Consider the following 19,330-nt stretch of genomic DNA (forward strand, 5'->3'; position numbering starts at 1 on the left):
TTATAGGAAATTAGGTTAAATGCCTTTTATCTCATTTAATCACGATGGGTCGTTAATAACAGATTCATTAAGTATTTATGTATTTATGAGATGCCTCTCTTCTCATATCAGTGTGAGGAATGTTGTTTTGCAGTCTTTTGTGTGATAGATGCGAAGGTACGGCGTATTTGAAAGCCTCCTGGGTCTCGGGAGGTGTTTTGAGTGAGGTGGAGAATTATAAATGTCTCTCTTACGCCTGTCAGGTGGTGTAGATGTGTCTCTTGAGTGTTGGTATGTCTGTGTGTGTGTGTGTGTGTGTGTGTGTGCTGGTCTTATGCATCTCCGCAGTTGCTTGTTATTTCTTGCTTGGTGATGGTGGAGGAGAAGGTGGTGGTAGCTCTGTTGCTGTTCATTGCTGGTGCCAGCATGACGTACTGTTGCCGTTGCTTATTTTGATGCACTGCTGATGATGCTGGCTCTCATGTTGATGTTGGTCAAGCTTTTTTATTTTTCCCCTTTCAGTTCTGCTGTTTTCTGTGGTTGCTGTTCTGCTGTTTATGATGCTATTTTTCAACGTCACAGCTATTGATCGTGTTGCCGCCTATGTGGCGGTGTTTATGTATGTATATATATATATATATATATATATATATATATATATATATATATATTATCCCTGGGGATAGGGGAGAAAGAATACTTCCCATGTATTCCCTGCGTGTCATAAAAGGCGACTAAAAGGGGATTGAGCGGGGGGCTGAAAATCCTCCCCTCCCGTTTTTTTTTTTTAATTTTCCAAAAGAAGGAACAGAGAACGAGGCCAGGTGAGGATATTCCCTCAGAGGCCCAGTCCTCTGTTCTTAACGCTACCTTGCTAACGCGGGAAATGGCGAATAGTATGAAAGGAAAAAAGATATATATATATATATATATATATATATATATATATATATATATATATATATATATATATATATTATATGCTGTTGGCTGCTGTGACAGCAGATAAATTATTGTGGTGAGTCTACTGGGTTTTATTTTTTTTTTTGATGGTTCTGTTGCTGGTGTTGATGATCGCGTTTGTGGCTGAAATGTCTTCTTTTCCAAATGTTACTACTAAGAACTTTTACTATTTAATCGTTTTATTTTTCTCTTTCTTCACTTGCCGCCCCTGTCATTGTTACGTTTGCAGTTTGTTGTATCTGTTAGTGTGTTTGTGTTCCATGGTCCTTGAGAAGGGGGGGGGGGGACAACCAAGCGATTTGCTACGCCACGGGACGAACGTATAATTGACGGGTGATCTCTGTGGGTGTTTTAACTAAAGTTAGTTAGGACGACGGCACTACGAGTTCCTGAGCAGGACAGTACCTCCCCTTCAAAGCACGACGGGACGACCCTTGAGCACGACGGAATGACCTTGCGGGTCACTCTCGTCTTGAGGGTAAATAACCCTGAAAGGGCGGGAGCCGAGGGCGTTTTAAAAGACGTTAGAACACAGGAGCGGAGCGGGAGAAGACGCCTGGAGTGAGGGTTTGTCTTAGAACATGGGAGTGTGATGAATGGTAGGTGAGGACGCAGTCCGGGGGGTGCACGGGTTAGGACATGGGGAAGGTAGGGGCTTCCCTGATGAGAACACGGGGAGGTAAAGGAGAGGCAGGTGAGGTTAAAGAGGTAAGCATATGGAGGAGGAGGTAGATGGTGGGAAGAACGCTAGGTTAGTGGGTGGGTTCTTGTTGAGGGCGCAGCGAGTTAAGACTCTCTCTCTCTCTCTCTCTCTCTCTCTCTCTCTCTCTCTCTCTCTCTCTCTCTCTCTCTCTCTCTCTCTCTCTCTCTCTCTCGTATCCAAGCATCACTTCGAGCTTTGTCGGGTACTGGCGATTGGGACATATGCCATGGTTCTCAGCTGATATGTTGAAAGGTTATGCTGCGTAATCGCACGCGCGCGCGCGCGCGCGTACACACACACACACACACACACACACACACACACACACACACACACACACATACCGGCATCTGGGGACCTTTAAATCCCGAGGCTGGACGAGGCCAGGCATTGGGGGAGGGATGGCGGTATCCTGTGTGTGTGTGTGTGTGTGTGTGTGTGTGTGTGTGTGTGTGGAAGATTACAGTAATGTTACCTTATATGGCGCTGGACCCCGCCCTGGGCTGGCTACCCTCTACCCCTGCGTCACCCCCCCCCCCCCCCCGTCCAGATCTGCCTTAAGATGTTACTGTCTTAGATATAGCTATCTCAGATATCACTATCTTAGATATTACTATCTTAGATATTACTTAAGTTGGCATCCACACTGTGTTATACCCGGCTTGTCATGGCATTGTGGAAGACGTCTTAAACCCCCATGACCCTCTGGTATGACCTTTGACCTGACCCTCTTAAAAGAGGGAGGGGGGGGGGGTTCAAAAGGCCGGAACGTCATAAAAGTCGTACCGTCGTGTTCGAGAGTCACACTGTCGTACTCGAGCGTCGTACTGTCCTACTCGAGCGTCGTACTGTCGTACTCAAGCGTCACACTGTCGTACTCGAGCATCAGTGTCGTACTTAAGGGTCGTACCTACGTCATGCTCTGGGGTACGTACCTTTGTAGTCCAAGTGTTACACTACCGTGCTCAAGGACTGGACACGTCATTCTCGAAGGTCGTGCTCGAGGTCGCACCGTTCCGCTCAGCGATCTAACCCGTCGTGCTCAAGGGTCGTAGAGTCGCACTCGAGCATGTCTTTTAAACTAGACTCCAAAACTGAGCATACGTCGAGTGATATATATATATATATATATATATATATATATATATATATATATATATATATATATATATATATATATGATAATCATTATTATTATTATACTTTGTCGCTGTCTCCCGCCTTAGCGAAGTAGCGCAAGGAAACAGACGAAAGAATGGTCCAACCCACCCACACACACACATGAATATACATAAACGCCCACACACGTACATATACATACCTATACATTTCAACGTATGCATACACAGACATATACATATATACACATGCACATGTTCATACATGCAGCCCTCATCCATTCTCGCCGCCACCCCGCCACACATGAAATGACACCCCCCTTTTCCTGCGTGCGCGCTGGTAGCGCTAGATAAGGACAACAAAGGCCACATTCGTCCACACTCAGACTTTAGCTGTCATGAGTAATGCACTGAAACCACAGCTCCTTTTCCACATCCAGGCCCCACAAAACTTTCCATGGTTTACCCCAGACGCTTCACCTGCCCTGGTTCAATCCATTGACAATACGTCGACCCCGGTATACCACATTGTTCCAATTCACTCTATTCCTTGCACGCCTTTCACCCTCCTGTATATTCAGTATGTCATGAGTAATGCACTGAAATCACAGCTCCCTTTCCACATCCAGGCCCCACAAAACTTTTCATGGTTTACCCCAGACGCTTCACATGCCCTGGTTCAATCCATTGACAGTACGTCGACCCCGGTATACCACATTGTTCCAGTTCACTCTATTCCTTGCACGCCTTTCACCCTCCTGTATGTTCAGGTCCCGATCGCTCAAAATCTTTTTCACTCCATCCTTCCACTTCCAGTTTGGTGTCCCACTTCTCCTCGTTCCCTCCACCTCTGACACACATATCCTCTTTGTCAGTCTTTCCTCACTCATTTTCTCTATGTGACCAAACCATTTCAATACACCCTCTTCTGCTCTCTCAACCACACTCTTTTTATTACCACACATCTCTCTTACCCTTTCATTCCTTACTCGATCAAACCATTTCACACCACATATTGTCCTCAAACATCTCATATATATATATATATATATATATATATATATATATATATATATATATATATATATATATATATATATATATATTTGTATTCGCCTTTTCCCGCATTAGCAGGTCGCGTTAAGAGCAGAGGACTGACCCTTGGAAGGAAAACCCTCACTAGGCCCCGTTCTCTGTTCCTTCTTTTGGAAAACTTAAAAAACGGGAGGGGAGGATAGATAGATAGATAGACATACGGCTTTTTAACACAGGAGCAGATGTCGAGTAAGAGAAAGATACATATATATACGCTGGTTTTTTTTTTTTCTTTTCCAAGGGAGTCCCCAAGTGTCGGCCCACATTATGAAGGCCTTTTAGATAAGATTGTCTTGTTTACTTGTGGCCACAGGATGTGAGATCAGCCTGGCAGCGGGAGATCCCAGCCCGAGGCTCTTACAGGTACCAAGAGTATCCCGCTATCCCCAGTTGGGACGGATAGACTCAAGGGGTTGTTATACAGGTACCAGGAACATCCCGGTATCCCCAGTTGGGACTGGTAGACTCAAGGGGTTGTTATACAGGTACCAGGAACATCCCGGTATCCCCCAGCTGGGACTGGCAAACCCAGAGGTGTTTCCTAGGAGCGTCCCACTGTCGCGGCTGGGACATGGAGATCCCAAGTGGAGGTTGGTACTGCTTGCTGCTGACGGTGACAGACCTACCACACAGAAGAGCTCAGGTTCAGCGGTTACCACACCACTTCGTCACGGCTTAAAGGCTCTGCTGGGGAGGGGGGATCCTTCAAGATCTTCCATCATGTAATGGGTTTATTGCAATACTACCTTGCTCTCATGTAATGGGTTTATTGCAAGACTACCTTGCCCTCATGTAATGGGTTTATTGCAAGACTACCTTGCTTTCATGTAATGAGTTTATTGCAAGACTACCTTGCTTTCATGTAATGGGTTTATTGCAAGACTACCTTGCTTTCATGTAATGGGTTTATTGCAAGACTACCTTGCTCTCATGTAATGGGTTTATTGCAAGACTACCTTGCTCTCATGTAATGGGTTTATTGCAAGACTACCTTGCTCTCATTTAATGGGTTTATTGCAAGACTACCTTGCTCTCGTAATGGGTTTATTGCAAGACTACCTTGCTCTCATGTAATGGGTTTATTGCAAGACTACCTTGCTCTCATTTAATGGGTTTATTACAAGACTACCTTGCTCTCATGTAATGGGTTTATTGCAAGACTACCTTGCTCTCATGTAATGGGTTTATTGCAAGACTACCTTGCTTTCATGTAATGGGTTTATTGCAAGACTACCTTGCTTTCATGTAATGAGTTTATTGCAAGACTACCTTGCTTTCATGTAATGGGTTTATTGCAAGACTACCTTGCTCTCATGTAATGAGTTTATTGCAAGACTACCTTGCTTTCATGTAATGGGTTTATTGCAAGACTACCTTGCTCTGTAACACCTCTTCTCTACAGCGTGTAGAGCTCCCGACACACTTGCCTGTTTGTTTCTGTAACTGGTAACATCTTGGCGAACACGATCTTGTGTACTGAGCTGCCTGTACCGAGGAGGAGGGAGAGTCGTTCTTCCCCTGCTATTGGAGTGACCAAACAACCTCAACCGTATACTGCTGCTCAGTCAACCACACCGCCGTGTATGGTACCGGTATGGTGTGAGGTACCAACCACAAATGGGTAGGGTGGTGGTAATTTAGAGGCTAACAAGCACACCATGGAGCTCAGTGTGATCACTTGGTTATCTGACGCCTCATTGGTACCTGTGTGTGTGTATGTGTGTGTGATTACACAGGTACCCATGTATCGACCACCAGTCCCGAGGGTGAGGATGAACACCTAGGTCGAGTGTAGGCCGACTGCCCCCGCGCCCGGGATTCGAAACCATGCGTGTCCTCCTCCTACCCGGGCAGGCTGACCCATGCATGTGTGTGTGTGTGAGACCATCTGACACTATGTGTGTGACCATCTGACACAGTATAGGTCAGCGGAAGGACGCGGCGGCGGCGGTGGCCTCCCTGACACAGTGCTGCACACACGGTTACGTAACAGGATAATGTTACAGGAGCAGCACCACCACCACCGCTCGCCCCGAGTGGACGTCCGTCACGAATATATCCCGTGTCCCAACCCCTGCCCCGTGTTATGCCCTCCCTGACGCCCTCCAGGCTGGATCCTACCCCACGCCATCGGTCGAGGACGCTCGGACATGCATACAAGTGTTCATCGCTGAATGAGGATGAACTCTCGTTCATCTTAACCCTCGTTCATCGGGGTCCCAGCCCTCACTGAACGAGCTCATCTCGTCCATGTAAGGAGCCAGTCCCGCGTCGACTCCCACCCACTGTGGCCCCACTGCTGCCCAGTCCATAGTAACATGTTTCTCACACAAGTGTAACGTGTCGCTCAGTCACAGGGCGAGGTTTTGCGCGCTCTGTGTGTGTCCTCTTGTGCGCCACCGCCCGCAGGATGAGGGGGGCGGCGCAGGAGTACGGTGGTATCAATTCTCCGCGCTGGGGTGTAGGGGCTGACTGCTGGGGTGTGGGGTGTGTGACGAGGAGGGGAAGACTATAATTCAGTCACCTTCAGTGGCAAATGGAAGTGTAATTGTCCCCGCCAATTATTATTGACCAGCAAAGGCCATGGGCTGACAAGAGTCGCACTGCGCCTGAAACAGAAATAAGGGCTGGAGATTACTACTACTACTATTACTACTACTACTACTACTACTACTACTACTACTACTACTACTACTACTACTACCAATACTACTACTGCTACCACCACCACCACTACTACCACTACTATACTACTACTACTACTACTACTACTACTACTACTACTACTACTACTACCACCACTACTACTACTAATACTACTACTATATTCACAGACATTTTTCTTTCAATGATAGTATGGGTGAAGGGAAAGATGGCTAGGGGCGGGTGGTGGAGGCCACCATAGAGCATGTAGTGTGTACACAACGTCGACATAGGAGGGTGATAGATGGGCCCGAGTGGGTCCCAGGGACTTAGAGGAGGGTCTTCTCTCCAAAAGCTTTGGTGGTTTTTGGTATATAACAAAACAGGGCACTGGCGAAGGGTAAATTTTACTGTTGGCAGATATAGCAGCTGATTCGGAAACCCTCACAAACATGATTCATGATTGCAGAATACAGAGAGAAGGTGTCAGTTAACATATGTAGAGTTACGTGGTTTTGGAGCCATTGTAACACATGGATGTTCATTACATTTGTACTGATGTGGATGAACGGGATATAGGTGGATACAGGTAGAGGTGGGCACAGGCGCGTTCATCGTGTCCGTACATTAACGGTGGTGGAAGTCCTAGGGTTCAAAGCGAGCCATAAAGACTTAAATCCTCTCTCTCTCTCTCTCTCTCTCTCTCTCTCTCTCTCTCTCTCTCTCTCTCTCTCTCTCTCTCTCTCTCTCTCTCGTTTTAGTGTGTCTTCCGTGCCTCTTGTGTACATACACCCCCGGCAGACTGGGTGTACGTGTGTGGTGAGTCGTGATGTTTATTTAGGAAGGAAATAAGCCCAGTTACTGACGGATGAGCCGAGTATTATACTGACGGATGAACCGAGCATTATAAACTGACGGATGAACCGAGCATTATACTGACGGATGACCCGAGTATTATACTGACGGATGAACCGAGCATTATAAACTGACGGATGACCCCGAGCATTATACTGACGGATGAACCGAGCATTATAAACTGACGGATGAACCGAGTACTATAAACTGACGCGTGAACCCGAGCATTATAAACTGACGGATGACCTGAGCATTATACTGACGGATGACCCGAGTATTATACTGACGGATGAACCGAGCATTATAAACTGACGGATGAACCGAGCATTATACTGACGGATGACCCGAGTATTATACTGACGGATGACCCGAGCATTAAACTGACGGATGAACCGAGCATTATAAACTGACGGATGACCCGAGCATTATACTGACGGATGACCCCGAGTATTACACTGACGGATGACCCGAGCATTATAAACTGACGGATGACCCCGAGTATTGTACTGACGGATGACCCGAGCATTATACTGACGGATGACCCGAGTATTGTACTGACGGATGACCCGAGCATTATACTGACGGATGAACCGAGCATTATAAACTGACGGATGACCCGATCATTATACTGACGGATGACCCCGAGCATTATACTGACGGATGACCCGAGCATTATACTAACGGATGACCCGAGCATTATACTGACGGATGAACCGAGCATTATACTGACGGATGACCCGAGCATTACACTGACGGATGACCTGAGCATTATACTAACGGATGACCCGAGCATTACACTGACGGATGACCCGAGCATTATACTAACGGATGACCCGAGCATTATACTGACGGATGACCCGAGCATTACACTGACGGATGACCTGAGCATTATACTAACGGATGACCCGAGCATTACACTGACGGATGACCCGAGCATTATACTGACGGATGACCCGAGCATTATACTGACGGATGACCCGAGCATTACACTGACGGATGACCCGAGCCTTTCTGTGGCTTCTAAGGCTGTGCGGGAACCAACTGTGTTCCTATATTATAGCTACTCTCTCCCAGGTCTGGGATATGGCTACAGCTTGTGTGTGTGTGCGCGTTGCCACCAAGTGCATACCATACCTCCAGTGTTGCCTCCGTCAAGCAGGTAACAGTTAGGTGTATCTTAAAAGGTGTAGATGTTGGGTGTCATGAGTATGTGGGATGTAGAGGGGTTATAGGTGAGGCGGTCGGCTGCGGTGTGACATACCTGGCCCCGCGCACACACTCACACTCTCTTGTTGTTATTGTGGAACATAACAGACGAAAGACCCCTGCGTGGTGAAGGCATATATCTGACAGACCTGTGTAGACTGCCCAAGGGAGAGGCAGCCATCACATCTGGTAAGGTCTTGTGACCCTTATTACTAACCTCCTCCTCAGTTGGCCCCCCTCCCCACACACACACACACACACACACACACACACACACACACACACACACACACACACAAGTACCGTCCTTCCACAGTACCCCGTCCTCACCGACACCTCTCGTCTCGCTGTGGGCAGTGGTTTGCCTCCCTCCTGTCGCCTGTGGTGCCCCCTCGCCATCCTCATCTCCACCCTCGTCGTGGTGGTGGTGGTGGAGTCCGAGTCCATAACATGGCAGTGTTGGAAGTCCTGAGTCAGCTTACGATGCCTCTCTCTCCCCCTTCTCCTCGTGGTTCCTCTCCTCCGACCTGCCCTGCTTGAAGCCCTCACGCTATTTCCTCTTCTTCCTCCTCGTCCGTATACCGGCGGACGCCTTCCTGCTCCTCCTCCTCCCTCCTTACTTTTCGCTCGTCTTCCTCCTCCTATCCGTATTCCTACTGGTGGAGGGTTGGAAGCCTGGCCACTCATGGGGTCGGGTATCGTATGTCGGGACCGAGCAAGTGGTGCAGCTTCACCCTACACCCTCATCACGGGTCCTCCTTACTCATCCTCACGACGGGTCCTTCCCAACTCACCCCTCTCATCACGGGATCATCCCACTCACCCAGGCGTTATCTCTCGCCATTGAGGAGTCAAGGTCCAACTGATCAGCGTTAGTGCACCTGTACCGTCGTCCTGCCTGAGGCTCGCAGCCTCCTGCCCTGCCCATACCTCCTACGTCAGGTCCAAAGCCACCACCTCCCAGGCCCACAGACTCCTGCCTTGCCCATAGCTCCCACGTCAGGCCCATCGCCACCTCCTGTGCTCGCAGCCTCCTGCCCTGCCCATACCTCCTCCGTCAGGTCCAAAGCCACCACCTCACAGGCCCACAGCCTCCTGCCCTGCCCATAGCTCCCACATCGGGCCCATTGCCACCTCCTGTGCTCGCGGCCTCCTCTGGCTCTCATGCCAGGCTCATAGCCCTCTGCCCCATCCCACAGCTCCCACGTCAGGCCCACAGCCACCCTTCTTCTCCTACACCTTCCCCATAGCACCCATACCAGACCCACGGTGCTCTGCACAGCCCTGCCGACAGCCTCCGTGCCCCGCCCACATCTGGTCCGCACCTATTATGGTGAAGTGGAGACTGATGGAACCCCCTCATCCCTGGTGGGCGTGGGAGGCTAGAGGCACCACACCACTACCTACATACCTACTGCTCCCTCCTCACTCTCTCTCTGTCTGTCCCTCACCCCGCTATTGTTTGTGATGATCCTGTTGACACAGCTTCCCCTGCCGCCCCCCTGAGCTCTGCTCGCTCTGTCCTTGTGTCTCTTGGCACTGCTGTGCCCTCTGGCACTTGCTGTGCCCTCAGACTGTTGTGCTGTCGTGTCGTTTTTTAATACTGTTGGATTTTACTTGTCCTTTATTAGATATGGAGTTAAATCCGCATGCATGTCTCTTGACACTCAGGGCGTTGCAATGTGCAATCTCTCAACCCTTTCTTGTGGGAGATAAGATTGCGATAAAGATATACCGTATCTTCATTACAGATAATGGGGTTACCGGCCAGGCGAGCGTTGTCACCCGTTCCCCCTAGACACCAGCATCCCTGGCGGGGGTGGTGGCGGGTCGTGGCAGCCGCCCCCTACCACCCATGGAGGGCGAAGCTCACTCCGAACTGTACATGTCTGGTCCGTTACCCCAACTCCCCCTGGACCTAGCCTGGTGGCTCCCCAGCGGCCACGCCGGCTCCTGGTGAAGGTAAGGCTCGCGCTGGTTCCTGTGTAGGGTAAGTTGATGATTGCTGCTTCTCTCTGTGTGTGTGTGTAGATGGAAAATGGTGATTTGGTTGAGGATCGCTCCTGCGTCAGTGAGCTGACGGTGGTGTCTGGTTGGTTAATCTGACGATGGTTCCTGGCTGGTTAGACTAACGATGGCCTCTGGTTAACCTGAGAATATCGATCTATATCTATCTATCTATCTATCTATCTATATATATATATATATATATATATATATATATATGTATATATATATATATATATATATATATATATATATATATATATATATATATATATATATATATATATATATATGAAACAGGAGTTGTGGGAGTATGTGATAGAATGTAAGAAAGTAAATTCTCGATTAATATGGGTAAAATTGAAAGTTGATGGAGAGAGGTGGGTGATTATTGGTGCATATGCACCTGGGCATGAGAAGAAAGATCATGAGAGGCAAGTGTTTTGGGAGCAGCTAAATGAGTGTGTTAGCGGTTTTGATGCACGAGACCGGGTTATAGTGATGGGTGATTTGAATGCAAAGGTGAGTAATGTGGCAGTTGAGGGAATAATTGGTATGCATGGGGTGTTCAGTGTTGTAAATGGAAATGGTGAAGAGCTTGTAGATATATGTGCTGAAAAAGGACTGATGATTGGGAATACCTGGTTTAAAAAGCGAGATATACATAAGTATACTTATGTAAGTAGGAGAGATGGCCAGAGAGCGTTATTGGATTACGTGTTAATTGACAGGCGTGCGAAAGAGAGACTTTTGGATGTTAATGTGCTGAGAGGTGCAACTGGAGGGATGTCTGATCATTATCTTGTGGAGGCTAAGGTGAAGATTAGTATGGGTTTTCAGAAAAGAGGAGTGAATGTTGGGGTGAAGAAGGTGGTGAGAGTAAGTGAGCTTGGGAAGGAGACCTGTGTGGGGAAGTACCAGGAGAGACTGTGTACAGAATGGAAAAAGGTGAGAACAATGGAAGTAAGGGGAGTGGGGGAGGAATGGGATGTATTTAGGGAATCAGTGATGGATTGCGCAAAAGATGCTTGTGGCATGAGAAGAGTGGGAGGTGGGCTGTTTAGAAAGGGTAGTGAGTGGTGGGATGAAGAAGTAAGAGTATTAGTGAAAGAGAAGAGAGAGGCATTTGGACGATTTTTGCAGGGAAAAAATGCAATTGAGTGGGAGAAGTATAAAAGAAAGAGACAGGAGGTCAAGAGAAAGGTGCAAGAGGTGAAAAAAAGGGCAAATGAGAGTTGGGGTGAGAGACTATCAGTAAATTTTAGGGAAAATAAAAAGATGTTCTGGAAGGAGGTAAATAGGGTGCGTAAGACAAGGGAGCAAATGGGAACTTCAGTGAAGGGCGTAAATGGGGAGGTGATAACAAGTAGCGGTGATGTGAGAAGGAGATGGAATGAGTATTTTGAAGGTTTGTTGAATGTGTCTGATGACAGAGTGGCAGATATAGGGTGTTTTGGTCGAGGTGGTGTGCAAAGTGAGAGGGTTAGGGAAAATGATTTGGTAAACAGAGAAGAGGTAGTAAAAGCTTTGCGGAAGATGAAAGCCGGCAAGGCAGCAGGTTTGGATGGTATTGCAGTGGAATTTATTAAGAAAGGGGGTGACTGTATTGTTGACTGGTTGGTAAGGTTATTTAATGTATGTATGACTCATGGTGAGGTGCCTGAGGATTGGCGGAATGCGTGCATAGTGCCATTGTACAAAGGCAAAGGGGATAAGAGTGAGTGCTCAAATTACAGAGGTATAAGTTTGTTGAGTATTCCTGGTAAATTATATGGGAGGGTATTGATTGAGAGGGTGAAGGCATGTACAGAGCATCAGATTGGGGAAGAGCAGTGCGGTTTCAGAAGTGGTAGAGGATGTGTGGATCAGGTGTTTGCTTTGAAGAATGTATGTGAAAAATACTTAGAAAAGCAAATGGATTTGTATGTAGCATTTATGGATCTGTAGAAGGCATATGATAGAGTTGATAGAGATGCTCTGTGGAAGGTATTAAGAATATATGGTGTGGGAGGCAAGTTGTTAGAAGCAGTGAAAAGTTTTTATCGAGGATGTAAGGCATGTGTACGTGTAGGAAGAGAGGAAAGTGATTGGTTCTCAGTGAATGTAGGTTTGCGGCAGGGGTGTGTGATGTCTCCATGGTTGTTTAATTTGTTTATGGATGGGGTTGTTAGGGAGGTAAATGCAAGAGTCCTGGAAAGAGGGGCAAGTATGAAGTCTGTTGGGGATGAGAGAGCTTGGGAAGTGAGTCAGTTGTTGTTCGCTGATGATACAGCGCTGGTGGCTGATTCATGTGAGAAACTGCAGAAGCTGGTGACTGAGTTTGGTAAAGTGTGTGGAAGAAGAAAGTTGAGAGTAAATGTGAATAAGAGCAAGGTTATTAGGTACAGTAGGGGTGAGGGTCAAGTCAATTGGGAGGTGAGTTTGAATGGAGAAAAACTGGAGGAAGTGAAGTGTTTTAGATATCTGGGAGTGGATCTGTCAGCGGATGGAACCATGGAAGCGGAAGTGGATCATAGGGTGGGGGAGGGGGCGAAAATTTTGGGAGCCTTGAAAAATGTGTGGAAGTCGAGAACACTATCTCGGAAAGCAAAAATGGGTATGTTTGAGGGAATAGTGGTTCCAACAATGTTGTATGGTTGCGAGGCGTGGGCTATGGATAGAGATGTGCGCAGGAGGATGGATGTGCTGGAAATGAGATGTTTGAGGACAATGTGTGGTGTGAGGTGGTTTGATCGAGTAAGTAACGTAAGGGTAAGAGAGATGTGTGGAAATAAAAAGAGCGTGGTTGAGAGAGCAGAAGAGGGTGTTTTGAAATGGTTTGGGCACATGGAGAGAATGAGTGAGGAGAGATTGACCAAGAGGATATATGTGTCGGAGGTGGAGGGAACGAGGAGAAGAGGGAGACCAAATTGGAGGTGGAAAGATGGAGTGAAAAAGATTTTGTGTGATCGGGGCCTGAACATGCAGGAGGGTGAAAGGAGGGCAAGAAATAGAGTGAATTGGAGTCATGTGGTATACAGGGGTTGACGTGCTGTCAGTGGATTGAAGCAAGGCATGTGAAGCGTCTGGGGTAAACCATGGAAAGCTGTGTAGGTATGTATATTTGCGTGTGTGGACGTGTGTATGTACATGTGTATGGGGGGGGGGGGGGGGGGGTTGGGCCATTTCTTTCGTCTGTTTCCTTGCGCTACCTCGCAAACGCGGGAGACGGCGACAAAGTATAAAAAAAAAAAAAAAAAAAAAAATATATATATATATATCTCGGCCCTACTCCCCTGCACCCATCTCGCAAAAATAGTTTGCACTTTGCTCTGTAGGGGGGCGCGGGAGGAGGCGGGAAGGGGAATGGACCCCACCTAACCCAGTTGTTCTCCCCCTTCATTTTCTATAATAGTCGTATGTAAAAGACTAACGGTGCGCGTGTGTGTGTCCCCCTCCGTCTCTCACACCCCCACCCCTTCCCTCTGGGCTGGGCTGGGCGGGTGGGAATGGGGAATGGGGAATAGGTAGGGTAAACTAACAGGTTCCCAGGCAGGAGCTGCAGGACCCGAGGCTCCAACCCACCAACAGGAGGTTCCCAGAGTCTGCGTCAGAGGAAGTCCAGGTCTTCGCTGTGTACCGAAAGGAGGGGGGGGGGGGGGGACAGACATCGTGGACCCCCTGGAGGTGTAGTGGTCAGCGTCCCTGACCGTGACGTATTCACGGGTCGAGCGCATGGGTTCGATCGAATCATGGTAGTGGCACTCAGTCCACAGTCGTTCCAGCTGTTCATCCACTCCTAAGGATTGGTCGATAAAATGGATACCTAGAGTGTATATATATATATATATATATATATATATATATATATATATATATATATATATATATATATATATATATATATGGCCTTGATTAGGGCCTCAGTTCCTCATGCCGTCTCAGCTAACATACGATCATGTACTGTGAGGGCAGTTTCCCTCCCTCACTCCTGGATGTCGCAAATGGTATATGGGAGTTGCCAGTCGGTGGTATGCACAGGAGGTACGACTATGATGAAAGGTGGAGGAGGAGGAGGAGCGGCCTCCGGCACCACCCCCACGGAGCAACTCCGTCTGTAGTGTGTTGGCAGGTGTGGACACTTGACGGTCAGAGCCATGTTGTACCGGGCCAATACGTGTCCTCCTGCTGGTCATGGGGATGGGAAGGGAGGGGATTGAACACCGTTGAAGGGGATGGGAGGGACTCGGATCATCCCTGGCCAGGTATCGTGTTGTGTCAGATACGTGACCTACACGTGGGTTTCTTTTTTTTTTTTTTATGACCAGGTACTTATCGTACCAGACACCTGGCCAGCACGCGTCCTAGACTAGCCCTGGTAGGGATGAGAGTACTTGCAGGTATGTGTGTAACTGTCAGGTTACCATAGAGTGGTCGGTGGTCCCTCATAGTCCTCAGGTCCTGTGGGTTGATGATCACTCAAGATATATGTAGATGACTTTCTTCCCACCACACCGCGGCGGCCCGCACGTCGCTCTCCTTCTGTTCTCGGGGTTCTTTTGGCCTGGACTCGAGAGCCAGAGTTCCCTCAGCCCACCATTACGTGTCGAAGGAAGAACGCGATGGAGCTTAAGTATATGGTTGTTGTCTTTCCCTGGTATTCGGGTGGGGAGGAGAAGAACCGAGTCTCCCAGAATCGGACGAGTTGGGAAGGACCTTGTGTCAGAATCGGACGAGTTGGGGAAGAACCTTGTGTCACGTCAGTTTCGAATTTTCTTTTGTCACCCTCCCACTCACACGCACACACACACACGCCCACACCAAGTCCGGGAACGGTGTGACGAAGGCGTAAGGAAGGCTTCCCCGGACACAGTCGATGGTGGACGTGGCCACACATAACATTACTCCTGCCGTCTCACAACAACTTAGTATTCCAGAGAGCCCGCCAACCCCCCCTTTCTGCCACCTCCGGCCTCCTACCTCCCTCCCACACACACACAGTCCCCTCTTGGTGGGTGTGTCCTGGTGGCTCGGGTTATATCATGAGCTGGTGTTACTTGGTGGGACAAGGTTGGTGACCTGATGGGTTACAGTGTATGACCTGGTGTCACCTGTTGGGTCAGTGTATGACCTGGTGTCACCTGTTGGGTCAGAGTGTATGACCTGGTGTCACCTGTTGGGTCAGAGTGTATGACCTGGTGTCACCTGTTGGGTCACAGTGTATGACCTGGTGTCACCTCTTGGGTCAGAGTGTATGACCTAGTGTCACCTGTTGGGTCAGTGTATGACCTGGTGTCACCTGTTGGGTCAGAGTGTATGACCTGGTGTCACCTGGTGGGTCAGAGTGTATGACCTGGTGTCACCTGGTGGGTCACAGTGTATGACCTAGTGTCACCTGGTGGGTCACAGTGTATGACCTGGTGGGTCAGAGTGTATGACCTGGTGTCACCTGTTGGGTCACAGTGTATGACCTAGTGTCACCTGGTGGGTCACAGTGTATGACCTGGTGGGTCAGAGTGTATGACCTGGTGTCACCTGTTGGGTCACAGTGTATGACCTGGTGTCACCTGGTGGGTCAGAGTGTATGACCTTGTGTCACCCGGTGGGTCAGAGTGTATGACCTGGTGTCACCTGTTGGGTCAGAGTGTATGACCTGGTGTCACCTGTTGGGTCAGAGTGTATGACCTGGTGTCACCTGGCGGGTCAGAGTGTATGACCTGGTGTCACCTGTTGGGTCAGAGTGTATGACCTGGTGTCACCTGTTGGGTCAGTGTATGACCTGGTGTCACCTGTTGGGTCACAGTGTATGACCTGGTGTCACCTCTTGGGTCAGAGTGTATGACCTAGTGTCACCTCTTGGGTCACAGTGTATGACCTGGTGTCACCTGTTGGGTCAGAGTGTATGACCTGGTGTCACCTGGTGGGTCAGAGTGTATGACCTGGTGTCACCTGGTGGGTCAGAGTGTATGACCTGGTGTCACCTGGTGGGTCAGAGTGTATGACCTGGTGTCACCTGTTGGGTCAGAGTGTATGACCTAGTGTCACCTGGTGGGTCACAGTGTATGACCTGGTGTCACCTGTTGGGTCACAGTGTATGACCTGGTGTCACCTCTTGGGTCAGAGTGTATGACCTGGTGTCACCTGGTGGGTCAGAGTGTATGACCTGGTGTCACCCGGTGGGGTCAGGGTATGACCCGGTGTGACCACCAGTAGGCGAGGTCACCAGCTCTCGTGATGGTGTTGGACACTGAACGTCACGAATGTTCTCGATTAACATAGATCATCATATTCGTAAGGACGTCCTCTCTCTCTCTCTCTCTCTCTCTTTGCCATGCAGCACAGAATTGGTTTCCATGCAGCCGGCGTGCACTCTTAGCACGAGAGTTTCGGCCCCTCTTCTATGTCACCCATGGCCAGTGCAGTAGACAATCACTTCTGTGTCACCCATGATCAGTACAGTGACTTCTATGTCACCCATGACCAGCACTCTGACTTCTATGTCACCCATGACCAGTACAGTGACTTCTGTGTCACCCATGACCAGCACTGTGACTTCTATGTCACCCATGACCAGTACAGTGACTTCTGTGTCACCCATGGCCAGTACAATGACTTCTATGTCACCCATGGCTAGTACAGTGACTTCTCTGTCACCCATGATCAGTACAGTGACTTCTATGTCACCCATGACTAGTGCAGTAGACAGTGACTTCTGTGCCACCCATGACCAATACAGTGACTTCTCTGTCACCCATGACCAGTGCAGTATACAGTGACTTCTGTGCCACCCATGACCAGTACAATGACTTCTATGCCACCCATGACTAGTGCAGTAGACAGTGACTTCTGTGCCACCCATGACCAGTACAGTGACTTCTCTGTCACCCATGACTAGTGCAGTAGACAGTGACTTCTGTGTCACCCATGATCAGTACAGTGACTTCTGTGCCACCCATGACCAGTGCAGTGGCTTCTATGTCACGCATGACTAGTGCAGTAGACAATGACTTCTTTGCCACCCATGATCAGTACAGTGACTTCTGTGCCACCCATGACCAGTGCAGTGGCTTCTATGTCACCTATGACTAGTGCAGTAGACAATGACTTCTTTGCCACCCATGATCAGTACAGTGACTTCTCTGTCATCCATGACCAGTGCAGTAGACAGTGACTTCTGTGCCAACCATGACCAGCACAGTGACTTCTGTGTCACCCATGACGTCCCGCACCTTAAAAGATGCGACAGGTCAGAGGCACCTGGATGACAGGTGATCATCTTGAGACTCTCTCTCTCTCTCTCTCTCTCTCTCTCTCTCCCTGTTCTCTTTACACCATGATTACAGGCGGGTTCCCCCACCGACCACAAAGGTAAAAATGTAACACAAAGATAACTATATCCCAAAGGTAACACTAACACAAAAGTAACAATGTAACGCAAAGGTAACAATGTAACACAAAGGTAACAGTGTAATCCAAAGGTATTGACATTTAACGTACTTGAATAATATAATGGGCTTCGCCCCGGAAGGTGTCATCATGGCCGGAGTTTCGTTTCTTTCAGGGGTGATCATCGGCCTTATCGCCCTCCGTTGTCGGTGTAATTGGCACCTAAAGGAGTTTTTTCCTCAGTAAGGAGACAGTGTTTGTTTACTTCCCCTGAAAACAAAAAAAGAAAACGCAATTGAGGGTAATTGCTTGTCGGCCATGGCTGCCAGCTAACGCTAATTTTCTTTTAATGTTTCACTTTCTTATATGTATATAAACTGACTGTTATATTTCTCTCTTGTGTCTCCCCTGATGATGTGATTATTACACGAAAGTGCACTTGGGAACTTTTCGTGTTTCATTTTCCCCGTGGACTCATAGGAATATATATATATATATATATATATATATATATATATATATATATATATATATATATATATATATATATATATATATATATATATATTCTGTTGTGTCTGTTAACATGTAAACAGAAGAGTGTGTTGGCACTAACTTGTCCCTGACCGGAGCCACATTGATCATTCTATGCTTCATATGAACGATATTGGTTCACTGGGTATTTGGGTGAACCCTGTGTGGTTCACTGGGTATACGAGTGAACCCCATGACTTGCTATGAACGATATTGGTTCACTGTATATTTGGATGAACCCTGTGTGGTTAACTGTATGTACGAGTGAACCCAGTGATTTCCTGTGAACGTCACTGGTTCACTATATATATACAAATGAACCCCGTGGCATCCTATGAACGACAGTGGTTCACTGTATACTCGAGTGAACCTCGCAACGTCATATGAAATATATATATATATATATATATATATATATATATATATATATATATATATATATATATATATAGTCGAGTGAGCCCCAGGTCTTCGTGCGAACGACACTGGCTCACTACCCGTCCGAGTGAACCGCATGAAGTCATATGCAAAACACACTAGATCACTAGAAGTTCGAATGAACTCCGTGGCTTCGTCGAAACGAACGGCACTGGTTCGTCAGACGCCCGGGGTGAACCCCGTGACGTCACACCGCCTGACGGCCTGGATAGAGGGGGTCGATGGAACCGTGTGGCATGACTCAAGAGCTGCGGGCCAGCCCAGCAATCAGTCACCAAAGCCTGCCATTAATCCCACCCGTTTTCTATTTTCTCATTATAGCCAAAGTTCGAGCAGTGAAGTGGTTTTGAAATGCGAGGCGACGATACACCAATAAGAATTATGGGTTTTTCGTTCGTAAACTGGGACGAAGCCGATGCCGATG

General features: G+C 48.1%; 1 long non-coding RNA gene across 1 annotated transcript in view; it reads left to right on the forward strand.

Annotated features, from left to right (window-relative positions):
* LOC139746753 (uncharacterized) overlaps positions 1 to 19,330 on the forward strand; it is a 279,420-nt gene that overhangs the window by 180,612 nt on the left and 79,478 nt on the right. Inside the window, exon 3 of the long non-coding RNA XR_011712219.1 lies at positions 10,314 to 10,524. This is a non-coding gene — a long non-coding RNA (uncharacterized lncRNA). The remainder of the gene's footprint in view (positions 1 to 10,313; positions 10,525 to 19,330) is intronic.

This window comes from Panulirus ornatus, chromosome 66 (genome assembly GCF_036320965.1).
Source record: "Panulirus ornatus isolate Po-2019 chromosome 66, ASM3632096v1, whole genome shotgun sequence".
NCBI lineage: Eukaryota > Metazoa > Arthropoda > Malacostraca > Decapoda > Palinuridae > Panulirus > Panulirus ornatus.